General features: G+C 42.7%; 1 pseudogene; it reads right to left on the bottom strand.

The window, feature by feature from the left end:
• LOC124044178 overlaps nt 1-16,390 on the bottom strand; it is a 486,633-nt pseudogene extending 470,243 nt beyond the window's left edge.
• Nucleotides 16,391-16,815: the final 425 nt, after the last annotated feature.

The raw sequence follows: 16,815 nt of genomic DNA, 5'->3' as shown, positions 1-16,815 counted from the left end.
GAACCATATTTAGGTAGCCTGGGTTTCACTGTGTATTTTGTGGGTGATTGTTCCTGTCTCCGTGTTAGTGTTCACCAGACAGGCTGTATAGGTTTTCACGTTCCGTTTGTTGTTTTGTATATTTATAAGTTATTTCATGTATCGCTATTCTACATTAAAGAACATGAGTAACCACCACGCTGCATTTTGGTCTGACTCTCCTTCAACAGACGAACGCCGTTACAGTTAGGATAATTAATGTAGCAGGTTAGGATAATTAACGCAGCATGTTAGGATAATTCGATTAAGGTTTGGAAAGCTAAAATGCTAAAATTGTCCCCGACGCGACTTGAACTTATCTACAACCAGGCCTGCCCTGAGAACAGTCTTCCCACTAATGTGATGCTCCACGCCAAACGGTCTGAGGGAAGACGCAAGATAAAATAAAATAAGCGTTCTGTTCTATTTAAGCTATTTTATTTCGGGGAAAAGTCGCCAAAATATTTTTGAACAGCTGCTACGTACTGTGCATTCGGAAAGTATTCAAACCCCTTGACTTTATCCATATTTTGATACGTTACAGACTTATTTAAAGAATGTATTAAATAAATACAAATCATCATCAATATACACACAATACCCCATAATGACGAAGTGAAAATAGATTGTTAAACATTTTTGCAAATGTATCAAAAATAATAAACAGAAATACCTTTTTACTTAAGTATTCAGATCCTTTGCTATGAGACTCAGAATTGAGCGCAGATGCATCCTGTTAACATTGTTCATCCTTGAGATGTTTCTACAACTTGATTGGAGTCCACCTGTGGTCAGTTCAATTGATTGGAAATTATTTGGAAAAGCACACACCTGTCTATATAAGGTCCCACAGTTTACAGTGCATGTCAGAGCAAAAACCAAGCCATGAGGTCAAATTAATTGTCTGTAGAGCTTTAACAGCTCTGGAGAGAGACCTGAAAATGGCTGTGCAGCAATGCTCCCCATCCAACATGACAGAGCTTGAGAGAATCTGCAGAGAAGAATGGGAGAAACTAACCAAATACAGATGTGCCAAGTTTGTAGCGTCATACCAAGAAGACTCGAGGCTGTAAACACCGCCAAAGGTGCTTTATCAAAGTACTGAGTAAAGGGTCTGAATACTTATGTAAATGTCATATCACTTTTTTATTTGTAATAAATTAGCAAAAATGTCTAAAAGCCTGTTTTTGCTTTGTCATTATGGGGTACTGTGTGTAGATTGATGAGGGGAAAGTATTTAATCCATTTTAGAATAAGGCTGTAACGTAATGTTGTGTCTTTGGCATCATTAAAACTGTTATTTAATCAAATCAATTATCTGTAATTATTATTATATGATTAAACTGATCATGTATATGTAATTAACTAAGAAGTCGGGGCACCACGGAAAATCTTCAGATTACAAAGTTAGAATTTTCTGAATATACCTCTTCAGATATTTTAATATCTGATCAATTAGTAATCTATTAATGAATTATTCTTTACCTTATGTCGTCTCATTCCAAACTTCGTAAATTGTTGGTTATCTGCACGAACCCAGCCTTTACTATGAATCATCCATACACCAATTGGCTTAATCATTTATTTACTAACTAACTAAATAATCACAGAAATGCATAAACAAACAAACAGTAGATATCGGTTACTAACAAGGATAGGGAAGATTCCCTAGTAGGCTAAGGCGATGTGACGGCTTGGTGGACAAAGGGAAATGGGTGTGGACTGGGAAGGGGGTGTGGACTGAGAAAGAGCGGAAAAGACAAAAGGGATCTCTACACACCGTTGATAATTATATTAGTTGAAATGCTAATCCTTTGCACATGAACACTCACTCATTCGGGAATAATTGAAATCAATATATATTTACGCCCATGTGTCTTTGTTGTCTTCTCTTTTGGAATCCGGTCCGTCTGCTGGAGAGTTCATCTGAGTCTCTCTCTCTCTCTCTGCTTCCCTGAAGATGAAAGTCTTTTGTGGTTAGAATTGATACTTCAGTGTACCATTCAGAAATGTTCTCATAGAATAGATGTTTCGGCAGTTGTCTGTATTCTCGTCCCAGGTTTACATAATTTCTAGCTCTTTACATAATTTCTTTGCTCTTATTCTGTAGGGATCGATAGTCTCAGAGTTGAACCATTTCCAGGCATGTAGCCAATGCTCCATGTGGTATAGTTTTTTAGTTTTGGTACTCAAACCTGTGCCATCTCAGCTTACACCGAGGTATGCGTGGTCTGAATAGGATTTGCTCAGGAAGGGGTTTTATTCGTAACAATAGGAAAGGGCGGTTCCATGATGCCAGATCATGCTTGTGCTCACAGGGTGGGGCCAATGACTTAGTTCAACTTTAAAGGGAATAAAATTCTCTCACATGAAAGGTTTAACATCACATTACATAATTTAGTTTCAAATAGTTTAATCTTTACTCATTCATTTTATACAAGAATTAGATGCAAACACCATAATTGAGAAAACACATTCAGAGATATAGCTATGTGTGTTTCTGATAGAATAATTTGTTTGTTTAAGATAAAGACTAAAGTATTCCACCCTGAAACCATATAATTGTATGAAATGTGTTAGAGTCATAATTCAATAATGTGTGTGACTAGGCCATTGTGTTACTACTATTTCGTAAAATGAGCTGGGTATAGTTGAGACATTCAAGGAAAACTGAACTGTCGACTTGTGATAACGGTGAAACTAATAACTGGAAAGAGGCCTCCCCATCCTAGGGAGGAGAAAAACTGTTAGAAATGGCTAGGCTTGCAGAAGATGATGAAACATGTTGCAGAAGGTTGATAAACAATGTATGTGAACTTTGGAAAAGTTCAGCCCACCTAAAGAGAGGTGGAGTTTCTACTGATGTGAGTTCATTTGTGTGTGTGTGCTATAAAAAGATTGTGTTCTCATTTTGAAGACAGCGCGCTCTCTGAATAAAGTATTGATCTATTGCAGAATCTGAGACTGTCTAATTCTTTATTAACTGGAGATGTACGACCTCTGGGAAATAGACAAAGCTTGAGTGATAGTCGAGTTCAACCATTGAGATAGCAAAATTCTTGTGACAGTTTCCTGTCCTTCATGAGGTCACCAAATGAAACACACTCAACATAACTGTCCCTTAAGTGTCCACGGACCCTTCCCACATTCTCACAAGTGGACATATAGTTTAATTTTCCCATTTTGAGGATTTAGGAGTTCGGCCATGTGAAATCCTTTGTTCACTCTGTGGTCTCTCTCTGCATGAAAAGGGGGAGAGAGTCTCTGCCAGGAATCTACCACCTGAGATAACAGAACCTGGGTGTAGGAGAGAGAGAGAGGGGGAAGCCATGATCTATACCCAGAAAGGGCCACTTCATGACAGTAACAACATTTGAACAAAGTCAAGGTGTCTAAATACTTTCCGAATGCACTGTTTGTACTAATTCCATATACTATATAGACAAATTTTAATAGAACTACCCACTGCAGGTTTTCTTAACTAAGCTACTATTAGCTAGCTACTTTAGCTCACTAGCATGTTTGGATTGTGTTACCTAGCCAAGTTAACATGTAGGTCTGTTGCGTTGATCTTCCTTGCTGGTAAAATAATCAGTGATATTGTAGCTATAGATTGCATCAAGACTAGTCATTCAACTGAGACTGCTCTTCTCTGTATCACGGAGGCGCTCCGCACCGCTAAAGCTAACTCTCTCTCCTCTGCTCTCATCCTTCTAGACCAATCGGCTGCCTTCGATACTGTGAACCATCAGATCCTCCTCTCCACCCTCTCCGAGTTGGGCATCTCCGGCGCGGCCCACGCTTGGATTGCGTCCTACCTGACAGGTCGCTCCTACCAGGTGGCGTGGCGAGAATCTGTCTCCTCACCACGCGCTCTCACCACTGGTGTCCCCCAGGGCTCTGTTCTAGGCCCTCTCCTATTCTCGCTATACACCAAGTCACTTGGCTCTGTCATAACCTCACATGGTCTCTCCTATCATTGCTATGCAGACGACACACAATTAATCTTCTCCTTTCCCCCTTCTGATGACCAGGTGGCGAATCGCATCTCTGCATGTCTGGCAGACATATCAGTGTGGATGACGGATCACCACCTCAAGCTGAACTTCGGCAAGACGGAGCTGCTCTTCCTCCCGGGAAGGACTGCCCGTTCCATGATCTCGCCATCACGGTTGACAACTCCATTGTGTCCTCCTCCCAGAGCGCTAAGAACCTTGGCGTGATCCTGGACAACACCCTGTCGTTCTCAACTAACATCAAGGCGGTGGCCCATTCCTGTAGGTTCATGCTCTACAACATCCGCAGAGTATGACCCTGCCTCACACAGGAAGCGGCGCAGGTCCTAATCCAGGCACTTGTCATCTCCCGTCTGGATTACTGCAACTCGCTGTTGGCTGGGCTCCCTGCCTGTGCCATTAAACCCCTACAACTCATCCAGAACGCCGCAGCCCGTCTAGTGTTCAACCTTCCCAAGTTCTCTCACGTCACCCCGCTCCTCCGCTCTCTCCACTGGCTTCCAGTTGAAGCTCGCATCCGCTACAAGACCATGGTGCTTGCCTACGGAGCTGTGAGGGGAACGGCACCTCAGTACCTCCAGGCTCTGATCAGGCCCTACACCCAAATAAGGGCACTGCATTCATCCACCTCTGGCCTGCTCGCCTCCCTACCACTGAGGAAGTACAGTTCCCGCTCAGCCCAGTCAAAACTGTTTGCTGCTCTGGCTCCCCAATGGTGGAACAAACTCCCTCACGACGCCAGGACAGCGGAGTCAATCACCACCTTCCGGAGACACCTGAAACCCCACCTCTTTAAGGAATACTTAGGATAGGATAAAGTAATCCTTCTCACCCCCCTTAAAATATTTAGATGCACTATTGTAAAGTGGCTGTTCCACTGGATGTCATAAAGTGAATGCACCAATTTGTAAGTCACTCTGGATAAGAGCGTCTGCTAAATGACTTAAATGTAAATGTAATGTAAATGCATCATTTTAGCATTAACAACATGCAGAAATCCATATGATGTGGGTTTCTTTGGATAGGTTACTCAACCAGTGGGCATATTACATGGGTGGCATGTTGGTAACGTTATGGTATTAGTGGCAAAGTGGCCGTAGGCTACACCGGACAAAAAGACTGTCCATCTAGAGAGGTAGTGAGCGTTTAGCGAGGTCGAATGCACCTTTAGTCTTTCAGCAGGCACAGCCTGACATTTTGCCTTGGGATTTATCATATTTCAGGGATTCTGTAGTTGGCATGAGAGTCATCTCAGATGAAAGGGGGATTGTAATAGTTGTTTTATACTTATAAAGTGTATATATGATGAATTATGTTTATACTGTACTATTACACATGATTTGAATCGTTTTTTATTAATGTTTTGTGATTTAAGGTCACTGCAAGTCGGGTTGATGTCGAGGCGCAAATTCCTTTGCTGGACACCCCAAGGCTGATCATGCTTGGTAATAGAATGATCTGATTTAAGGTGGAACAGAGAGATAGTAAAGTGGTACCTAGAGTATCTAGTGGTATCTAGTGGTATCTAGTGGTATCTAGTGGTATCTAGTGGTATCTAGTGGTATCTAGTGAGTACAGTATGTCACTCCCCTTTGGTTCTTCCCCGGTCGTCAGTGTTCCTGTTCTGTCTCGGTGAGCTGTTTGTGTTTCTTGTTTTGTTCTTTTATTTATTATATGTATACACTCCCTGAATATGCTTTCCGGCTTTCAGCGTAAATTGTTACAAAATGCACAGCAAAAGAAGGAGTGAGCTGCAAGACCCGTGTCACACACTTCCCCGCAGACCTGATGTCACGCCTTGGTCATTGTATTTTGTGTTTTTGGTATATGTTTGGGTAGGCCAGGGTGTGACATGGGTTTATATGTTGTGTTTCGTATTGGGGTTTGTATTAATTTGGATTGTGTATGATTAGGGGTGTGTCTAATTAGGCTTGGCTGCGTGAGGCGATTCCCAATTGGAGTCAGGTGATTCTCGTTGTCTCGGATTGGGAACCGTATTTAGGTAGCCTGAGTTCTCGTTGTATTTTGTGGGTGTTTGTTCCTGTCTTAGTGTTGTAGTCACCAGATAGGCTGTAATAGGTTTCACGTTTCGTTTGTTGTTTTCATATACAATTATTTCATGTACCGCGCTTATTTTCATTAAAGTCATGAGTAACCTACACGCTGCATTTCGGTCTGACTCTCTTCATACAACAGACGAACGTCGTTACAGAAACACCCACCACTCACAGACCGAGCAGCGTGTGAACTGGCAGGATCTAAAGGAGGACGTTATGGACAGCAGAAGCATGGAGTATACTACGTGGGAGGAAATCGACAGGTGGGCGGCCGACCCAGAGCGAGTGCAGGAGCCCGCCTGGGATTCCCTACAGCAATGCAAAGAGGGCTATAGACGTATGGAGTCAAAGAAAAAGACACACCGGAAAAAACGGAGAGGCGCTGGTTTAAACAGGCAGCGACAGCTGGAGCAGCAAAGGGAGGATGAATTATTTGGAGAATGGACATGGGAAGACGTGTTGGATGGTAAAGGTTGTTACACTTGGGAGGAGATATTGGCCGGAAGAGATCGCCTCCCATGGGAACAGGTGGAGGCACTAAGGAGAGCAGAGGCAGCGGGAGATAGGAGCCGACGATACGAGGGAACACGATTGGCAAGGAAACCGGAAAAGCAGCCCAAAAAAATTATTGGGGGGGAGCTAGAAGGGAGAATAGTTAGGCCAGGTAGGAGACCTGCGCATACTCCCTGTGCTCACCGTTGGGCTAGAGAGACCGGGCAGGCACCGTGTTATGCTATGGAGCGCACAGTGTTTTCAGTGCGGGAGCATAGCCCGGTGCGGCACATACCAGCTCTTCCTATTGGCCGGGCTAGAGTGGGCATCGAGCCAGGTAAGCTTGGGCAGGCTCGGTGCTCAAGAGCTCCAGTGCTCCTGCACGGTCCGGTCTATCCAGAGCCACCTCTACACACCAGTCCTCCGGTAGCAGCTCCCCGCACCAGGCTTCCTGTGCGTATCCTAGATCCAGTACCACCAGTTCCAGCACCACGCACCAGGCCTCCAGTGCGCCTCGCCTGTTCAGCGCAGCCAGCGCTTTTCTCCTCTCCTGCGCTCTTGTAGTCTCCCGCCTGTTTAGCGCAGCCAGAGCCTTTCTCCTCTCCTGGGCTGCCGGAGTCTCCAGTCTGCCCAGCGCCGCCAGTGCTCCCAGTCTGCCCAATGCTCCCAGTCTGCCCAGCACCGCCAGTGCTCCCAGTCTGCCCAGTGCTCCCAGTCTGCCCAGTGCCGCCAGTGCTCCCAGTCTGCCCAGCGCCGCCAGTCGGCCCAGCGTCGCCAGTCTGCCAGGATCCGCCAGAAGTGCCAGTCTGCCAAGATCCGCCAGAAGTGCCAATCTGCCAAGATCTTCTAGATCGGCCAGACAACCTGAATCATCCAGTTCCACCAGCCAGCCAGGATTTACCGGAGCCTACTACCTGCCTGAGTTTCCTCTCAGTACTGAGCTTCCTCTCAGTACTGGGCTGCATCTCAGTACCGGGCTTCCCCTCAGTACCGGGCTGCTTCGGTCCCGGGCTGCCCCTCTGTCCCGGGCTGCCCCTCTGTCCCGAGCTGCCCCTCTGTCCTGAGATGCCCCTCTGTCCTGAGCTGCCCCTCTGTCCTGAGTTGCCCCTCTGTCCCGAGTTGCCCCTCTGTCCCGAGATGCCCCTCTGTCCCGAGCTGCCCCTCTGTCCCGAGCTGCCCCTCTGTCCCGAGCTGCCCCTCGGTCCCGAGCTGCCCCTCGGTCCCGAGCTGCCCCTCGGTCCCGAGCTGCCCCTCAGTTATGTGGGGATCAGGGTGAGGACTATTAGGCCATGGTCGGCGGAGAAGGTGGATTATTCCAGGACGCGAAGGGGAGGAACTAGGACATTTATGGAGTGGGGTCCACGTCCCGAGCCAGAACCGCCACCATGGACAGACGCCCACCCGGACCCTCCCTATGCTCTTGAGGTGCGTCCCGGAGTCCGCACCTTAGGGGGGAGGGGGTTCTGTCACGCCTTGGTCATTGTATTTTGTGTTTTTGGTATATGTTTGGGTAGGCCAGGGTGTGACATGGGTTTATATGTTGTGTTTCGTATTGGGGTTTGTATTAATTGGGATTGTGTATGATTAGGGGTGTGTCTAGTTAGGCTTGGCTGCCTGAGGCGATTCCCAATTGGAGTCAGGTGATTCTCGTTGTCTCGGATTGGGAACCGTATTTAGGTAGCCTGAGTTTGCGTTGTACTTTGTGGGTGTTTGTTCTTGTCTTAGTGTTGTAGTCACCAGATAGGCTGTAATAGGTTTCGTTTCGTTTGTTGTTTTCATATACAGTTATTTCATGTACCGCGATTATTTTCATTAAAGTCATGAGTAACCTACACGCTGCATTTCGGTCTGACTCTCTTCATACAACAGACGAACGTCGTTACACCTGAAGGAGTTGGAGTGGAAAAACTACAACATGTAAGTACACAAACACACACACCTGATGAACACACAACCTGTATTTGTCAGTTGTCATCTACCTTTTTACCCAGCAAGTAATAGTAATAGTAACAGCAATAGTAATAGTAACAGCAATAGTAATAGTAACAGTAATGGTAGTAGTATTGATAGTAGTAGTGATAGTAATAGTAATAGTAGTAGTAATACTAGTAGTATTGATAGTAGTAGTGATAGTAATAGTGATAGTAATAGTAATACTAGTAGTATTGATAGTAGTAGTGATAGTAATAGTGATAGTAATAGTAATAGTAATAGTAATGGTAGTAGTAATGATAGTAATGGTTATAGTAATAGTAACAGTAACAGTATTGATAGTAGTAGTGATAGTAATAGTTATAGTAATAGTAGTATTGATAGTAGTAGTGATAGTAATAGTTATAGTAATAGTAGTATTGATAGTAATAGTTATAGTAATAGTACTAGTAGTAGTATTGATAGTAATAGTGATAGTAATAGTTATAGTAATAGTAATAGTAGTAGTTGTTATGAATAAATGAGTGAAGAGGTGTGGAGTCAGGCGCAGAGAGCAAAAGATGTGGGAAAAACAACACACTTTAATGTCCTGGAAACATAACGTGTACAAAAGTGGAAACACAAATGAACAGAAATATAAACGGACAGCGTGAAACCCAAAATGCCAACAAAAATACACTCAAACAAGGAAACAGGAGAACAAGCCCGCACGAAACAGAAGTGGGCTGAACAGACTATATATAACCCTATCCTAACAACCAAACTAGAAACAGGTGCTACCAATTAGACAAAACTAAACGAACACAGAACAACGGATCGGCGATAGCTAGTAGACGGCGACGACGACCGCCGAGCGCCACCCGAACAAGAAGGGGAGTCACCTTCCGTAATATTTGTGACAGTAGTAGTGATAGTAGTAGTGATAGTAATAGTTATAGTAATAGTAATAGTAGTAGTATTGATAGTAGTAGTGATAGTAATAGTTATAGTAATAGTAGTAGGATTGATAGTAGTAGTGATAGTAATAGTGATAGTAATAGTTATAGTAATAGTAATAGTAGTAGTAGTGATAGTAGTAGTGATAGTAATAGTTATAGTAATAGTAATAGTAGTAGTATTGATAGTAGTAGTGATAGTAATAGTTATAGTAATAGTAATAGTAATAGTAATGGTAGTAGTATTGATAGTAGTAGCGATAGTAATAGTTATAGTAATAGTAATAGTAGTAGTATTGATAGTAGTAGTGATAGTAATAGTTATAGTAATAGTAGTATTGATAGTAATAGTTATAGTAATAGTAATAGTAGTAGTATTGATAGTAGTAGTGATAGTAATAGTGATAGTAATAGTTATAGTAATAGTAATAATAGTAGTAGTAGTATTGATAGTAGTAGTGATAGTAATAGTGATAGTAATAGTAGTATTGATAGTAGTAGTGATAGTAATAGTTATAGTAATAGTAGTAGTAGTATTGATAGTAGTAGTGATAGTAATAGTTATAGTAATAGTAATAGTAGTAGTATTGATAGTAGTAGCAATAGTAATAGTTATAGTAATAATTATAGTAATAGTAGTAGTATTGATAGTAGTAGTGATTGTTATAGTTATATATATGTTTTTTTATTTAACCTTTATTGAACAATGTAGGCAATTTGAGAACAAGTTCTCATTTACAATTGCGACCTGGCCAAGATAAAGCAAAGCAGTTCGACACATACAACAACACAAAGTTACACATGGAGTAAAACAAACATACAGTCAATAATACAGTAGAAAAATAAGTCTATATACAATGTGAGCAAATGAGGTGAGATAGGGGAGGTAAAAACAAAACAAAGGCCATGGTGGTGAAGTAAATACAATATAGCAAGTAAAACACTGGAATGGTAGATTTGCAGTGGAAGAATGTGCAAGGTAGAGATAGAAATAATGGGGTGCAAAGGAGCAAAATAAATAAATAAATGCAGTAGGGGGAGAGGTAGTTGTTTGTGCTAAATTATAGATGGGCTATGTAAAGATGTAGTAATCTGTGAGCTGCTCTGACAGCTGGTGCTTAAAGCTAGTGAGGGAGATAAGTGTTTCCAGTTTCAGAGATGTGTGTACTTCGTTCCAGTCATTGGCAGCAGAGAACTGGAAGGAGAGGCGGCCAAAGGAAGAATTGGTTTTATAATAGTAATAGTAGGAGTATTGATAGTAGTAGTGATAGGAATAGTTATAGTAATAGTTATAGTAATAGAGTAGTATTGATAGTAGTAGTGATAGTAATAATTATAGTAATAGTTATAGTAATAGTTATAGTAGTAGTATTGATAGTAGTAGTGATAGTAATAGTTATAGTAATAGTTATAGTAGTAGTATTGATAGTAATAGTTATAGTAATAGTAATAGTAGTAGTATTGATAGTAGTGGTGATAGTAATAATTATAGTAATAGTTATAGTAGTAGTATTGATAGTAGTGGTGATAGTAATAGTTATAGTAATAGTAAAAGTAGTAGTATTGATAGTATTAGTGATAGTAATAGTAATAGTTATAGTAGTAGTATTGATAGTAGTAGTGATAGTAATAGTTATAGTAATAGTAAAAGTAGTAGTATTGATAGTAGTAGTGATAGTAATAGTTATAGTAATAGTAGTAGTATTGATAGTAGTGGTGATAGTAATAGCAATCTCTCTCTTTCTGTTCTTTCTATTTCTATGTTTGTCCTAGTTGACATATCAGAGCTAAGAAGGACCAGAGTTTCAAAGATTGGGGTGATAATCTGCACGCCACAGAGACTTATTTCAGACTTGTTTGCATCTCTCATTCTCTCAGAAATCCTGCCATGGGGGTCAGGTCAGCAGATGCTAAGCTTGCACCATCCTGGAGCCTGTGTTGGCTTGCAGTAGCGTGCCTGTCTGGCTCCAGTCTAGCCCTGCCTGCTCTTCTCTATCCAGCATTTTTCTCTCTCTTGATCTCTCTCTGGTTTCTCTCTAAAGACAGGCAGGCAAGCAGTTCTTGTTATAGTTTTATGTAAACGTTTCTCCCTGTCCATCTCTTGTTTTTCTATTTTTTATTGGTCTGTTTTGAGTGGGGGGGTTTTGTCCAGTATTTTGAAGAATGACCTATTCTGATGAATTGGTTTGTGTATGGTGAAGTACATCATTGTCCAGTATTTTGATGAATGACCTATTCTGATGAATTGGTTTGTGTATGGTGAAGTACATTATTGGCCAGCATTTTGAAGAATGACCTATTCTGATGAATTGGTTTGTGTATGGTGAAGTACATTATTGGCCAGTATTTTGAAGAATGACCTATTCTGATGAATTGGTGTGTGTATGGTGAAGTACATTATTGGCCAGTATTTTATGTTCTTATCACTGTATCGCTCTCTCTCTTTCGTACTATCTGGAATTCTAATGTTGCTATTTTCAAATATTGTTCTTTGTGGTTAAAGTGCAATTCATGTTATGAATTTGAAGAAATATATATGTATATAGATATATGTAATAGTACACATATTGTTTTTCCTCCAATATTACAATTCAGGGAGCTGTCTTCTAAAGACAACCTGCAATGCTGCTTAGTACTGTAAAATATGTGTATATTACTGTAGGTATTACCCTGTAAATGCACAGCATTATACTGGCACCACAGTTGCCAGTTTAATACTGTAAAACATATTACAGCGTCCCTGCTGTAAATTTACAGCAGGGACGCTGTAATATGTTTTACAGTAAAGAAATAGTACTATAAACTATATTAAAGCATATCTGCTGTGAAGAAAAATGGCGCTATTAAGTTGGCAACTGTGGTACCAGAAAAATGCTGTAAATTTACAGGGAAAAGTTTTACAGTGCATTATCAGCCACCTGATGATAAGATGCATGAAAAATACATGTTTTGCTTCCATATGACGGGTCCTGGTCGCAGGTTTGCCTGGGAGGGGTCCCTGTGAAATAAAATGTTAAATACACCTGCTATAAACAGATCTCATTATGCCTCCTGTAGGACAAGCCACATAAAGTGACACGTTTGTGGTGTACAATAACTCTGCAATTGGATTGGCGGAGTCAGTGTCTTTCCATTGATTCGTTGTTGTGTGAACGGTTGTGACCTGCTGTGTCACTACGCCGGTCTGAGCGTTAGCCAACGAGGAGCTATCCATTTCAGCACCAAGCTGTGACGCAGGCCACGCAAAGAGTGCAGGGCATTTGCGCTAAAGATTTCGAGTAAGCTATACTACTGCATTATAGACATCCATATTTCCATGTAATTTATAAATATGCCCTTAAACTCCACAATAGATATTCCAGTTTAAAATGTGAAAGAAGAGGGCAACATTGGCGCACGGGCGAGAGAGTGAGTGAGTGAGTGAGTGAGTGAGTGAGTGAGTGAGTGAGTGAGTGAGTGAGTGAGTGAGTGAGTGAGTGTGAGTGAGTGAGTGAGTGAGAGAGAGAGAGAGAGAGAGAGAGAGAGAGAGAGAGAGAGAGAGAGAGAGAGAGAGAGAGAGAGAGAGAGAGAGAGAGAGAGAGAGAATGTGAGACATGGCCCAGCTCCAACTAGCCTCTGGCACATTAAGACGAGCACGGCTGGGCCGGTCAACTACTCACTAAAAGCACTGTCTGATCTGGTTAACGTCCTCTGACTTTCTCGGAATGGGATTTCTCACATGACTGGTAATCTGGTAAAACATTATTGGAAAAGTAGGACGTAGTCTGGGCTATAGTCGATTACATTTCGAAATATTTATTGTTTGTTTTGATTATGCAATGTGTATAGCCCACACTGCATGGTATATCATATAGATTTTATTCACTGAGCTCCTCTTCAAATTTTGCTCTCATGACACGAACCAACAGCAATAACACCATAACAAACATGAATACAGTGATAACGCCTGGGGTTTGCGTCTGTCTGAGGACCGTTGGGCTTGGCGAGGCTCCGTAGCCTATTAGGTGTTCAGTCGCGAGGCTTGCCATTCATTCTAATCGAGACGCACTTCCCGAAATAGGATCATCATCAATCAACCACCCTTATCCCTGCGTCATATGTCTCCCGTTTGCACGCCCCCCCCCCCCCAAACCCCGGGGGTTGCGCAGTTTTTTCCCTAGGGGCACACCGCGACTCGCTGTGTGAAGGAGGTTGGTAAACGACCGGGCGGAATGTACACAGCTCACACTACATATACTGTACACAACCACCATATAGGCTGTTATACAGCAGAACGCTGACAGGCAGGCAGACAGGAAGGCACCCAATTATTTTGGAAAATTGTCGACCACAGAAACTATACTCTCAATCGGGAACTAAGTAAAGTATCAAATTCGAATACGGTCTATGTGATAGCCTATTCACCCGATAAGCATATTGCCATCAAAATAAAAAGAGCAAGTAGTCAAGCCCATGCGTTTTTATTGCCAGTAAACCGCAATACAGCTGTGCAGTATCTCTCTCTGTCTCTCTGACTGGCGCGACCCACACACACGTTTACACGCACCACAAATACATACAATGGACATGCAAGCGCACAAGCTGAGAGAGAGAGAGAGAGAGAGAGAGAGAGAGAGAGAGAGAGAGAGAGAGAGAGAGAGAGAGAGAGAGAGAGAGAGAGAGAGAGAGAGAGAGAGAGAGAGAGAGAGAGAGAGAGAGAGAGAGAGAGAGAGAGACTAAATCCTTTATATATTCACCTTATATATTAACTACCTCACTTGCTTTGGCAATGTTAACACGTGTTTCCCATGCCAATAAAGCCCTCTTGAATTGAATTGAGAGAGAGAGAGAGAGAGAGAGAGAGAGAGAGAGAGAGAGAGAGAGAGAGAGAGAGAGAGAGAGAGAGAGAGAGAGAGAGAGAGAGAGAGAGAGAGACTAAATCCTTTATATATTCACCTTATATATTAACTACCTCACTTGCTTTGGCAATGTTAACACGTGTTTCCCATGCCAATAAAGCCCTCTTGAATTGAATTGAGAGAGAGAGAGAGAGAGAGAGAGAGAGAGAGAGAGAGAGAGAGAGAGAGAGAGAGAGAGAGAGAGAGAGAGAGAGAGAGAGAGAGAGAGAGACTAAATCCTTTATATATTCACCTTATATATTAACTACCTCACTTGCTTTGGCAATGTTAACACGTGTTTCCCATGCCAATAAAGCCCTCCTGAATTGAATTGAGAGAGAGAGAGAGAGAGAGAGAGAGAGAGAGAGAGAGAGAGAGAGAGAGAGAGAGAGAGAGAGAGAGAGACTAAATCCCATTGAGAAAAAAAGTTAATATTGCTCTGGTGAAAGAAAAAAAAGCTTGTACCTGCCTGAAACGTGCCCCGTTAGTATACAGCACCCAAAGCCTACAGGGAACAAGCTTCCGCTTCGTTTACACCTTTATCTAAATCCTCTCACTGAGCTTCCCTAAACCGGCGGGCCAATATGTGAGACTGCACTGCAGTGTTTCCTCTATAGGCTCCTCTACCATTACCACACTTGAGATCTTCTATAAGCCATAGCAACCTGCATCCACCACATTAATGATGGTAGGCATTGTATAAGGCTTTTTCTAAGAAAACAACAAACGGGAAGTCTCGTTAGCAACCAGAGAAAGCAGTAGCCTGATGTTTGTTCTGAACTACCCAGTTCTCCCCATTTCCCCCGGTGTAGGCTGCTAATTACAGTCTGTGCTGCAACAGCCGCAGGAGCACAACTTCACACAACCATTCCCCGGTCCGTCACAGTCAAGACAGTCACAGACTGGCCATGCGCGTCCCTCTTGGATACATAGTGTGATTTGCTGAAATGCTTTCAGAATAACTGCTGCAGCTTCCTATTTAATTATACCGTCCATTGGAAGCCAGATCCATCAATGCATTGCCGCAATCAAATGAAGAAACAACTTAATAAAGGGCCAATCAACTTTATCAAACGTTTGGAGCGGAAGGCTGCCTGCAACAAGACAGAGCAGAGAGCTGAGGGGAAATTGGCTTACCTTCAAATGGCTTTCCAAAATGGTCCGATCGCGTTTGTCAGTCAGTGGGGAAAGCTTTGGACATCACAGCGACCGACCAGCCAGAGAGAAAACGTTTCCATGGAGTATCAGGGTGCCACTGAAGAAAAGTATTTCAAGCAGCTCACCCTTTCAGGCGACAGCCGCGGTCTAAACAGCGGTTTAATCCAAAGAGAAAGATGTGAATCTTGTTCTCTTCTCAAATGAATGAAGAAAGTGACATGCTTTCCCACAAAAACATACGTCAATTGTCTCGCGCGAGACTAAGATGTAGAAAATAGGGAAGTGTGAAAAAAAAGCTAAAATGATTATGGCCAAATACAAACTAAAAGGCAAAAAATGACATATAAAACGAAGAGGGGGGTGGGGGGGCGGGAAATGGAAGCGTGTAGCCCATTGAACTACCACCTAAACTCGACTACTTGCTTTGCGCCAAAAGAGGTTTGGTCAGGAATTCTCCCAAGGGTGCCCAACCATCCCAAACGCACTGGCGCGCACTCCACTATGCTGCGCCACGAGGCTGCATGTATAGATATAATCGCAAGTATCCTATATTGACAGATCCGATGGGGGTTTCCTCCACAGCCCGGCTATGTGGATGCGATGCTCATAGTCTGCCTAGTTGAGATGAACTCTCCCCGGTCCTAGTGCCTTCCCACATGGTTCGCTGCCGCGTTCAACAAGCGCCTCGGCGATACCTGCATTCTGTCGCGGTTTTGAGCGGGTAGCCTAACTGATTTTAAGAGGAAAACAAGTCTTGTAAAGCTCAAAGCTAATTTGTTACAATTAAACTCGACAACGGAAGGGGGCAGGTGGTGAGTTTGCCACCTGCGAAGAGAGAGGGGGTGTGTGTGTAAAATAGAGAGCGATCGAGAGAGAGAGATAGTATTTTTTCTAGAGGCGCTAGTTTCTTCCTGCCCGCCAGCACATCGCAGACTCTGCGCGAGGAAGAGGATGGCAGAGAGGGAAGCTCGCGCTACCAGGATGTAGAAAGGCGTTTGGCGCGCGCCTGCGTTCCACAGACCAAGGTGGTCACGAGGCCAGTAAATTAAATAGATATTAGCCAAACTATACAAGTCTAGAACTATTCATACTAGCCTATAGTCTAATATTTTTTCAATTGATATAAAGTTGTAGAGTAGACTATGGTAGGCATTTGGAATGGGAAATGTCATTGTCAACTGACATCTAGAATTTCATTGGTATGTCTTGCTCTATGGATCAGAATAAAGCACTGAATGTTATATAAGGCATGCTTTGTGCAGTTGCCTAGTCACAAAGTGTAAAACTATTTCCTGACACATCTTGCCTAGTTCGACCAATTGCACAAATA

The sequence above is a fragment of the Oncorhynchus gorbuscha genome, linkage group LG09 (genome assembly GCF_021184085.1).
Source record: "Oncorhynchus gorbuscha isolate QuinsamMale2020 ecotype Even-year linkage group LG09, OgorEven_v1.0, whole genome shotgun sequence".
In the NCBI taxonomy this organism is placed as follows: Eukaryota; Metazoa; Chordata; class Actinopteri; order Salmoniformes; family Salmonidae; genus Oncorhynchus; species Oncorhynchus gorbuscha.
Note: the sequence above shows the minus strand (reverse complement) of the source record. Positions and strands in the feature narration are given on the sequence as shown.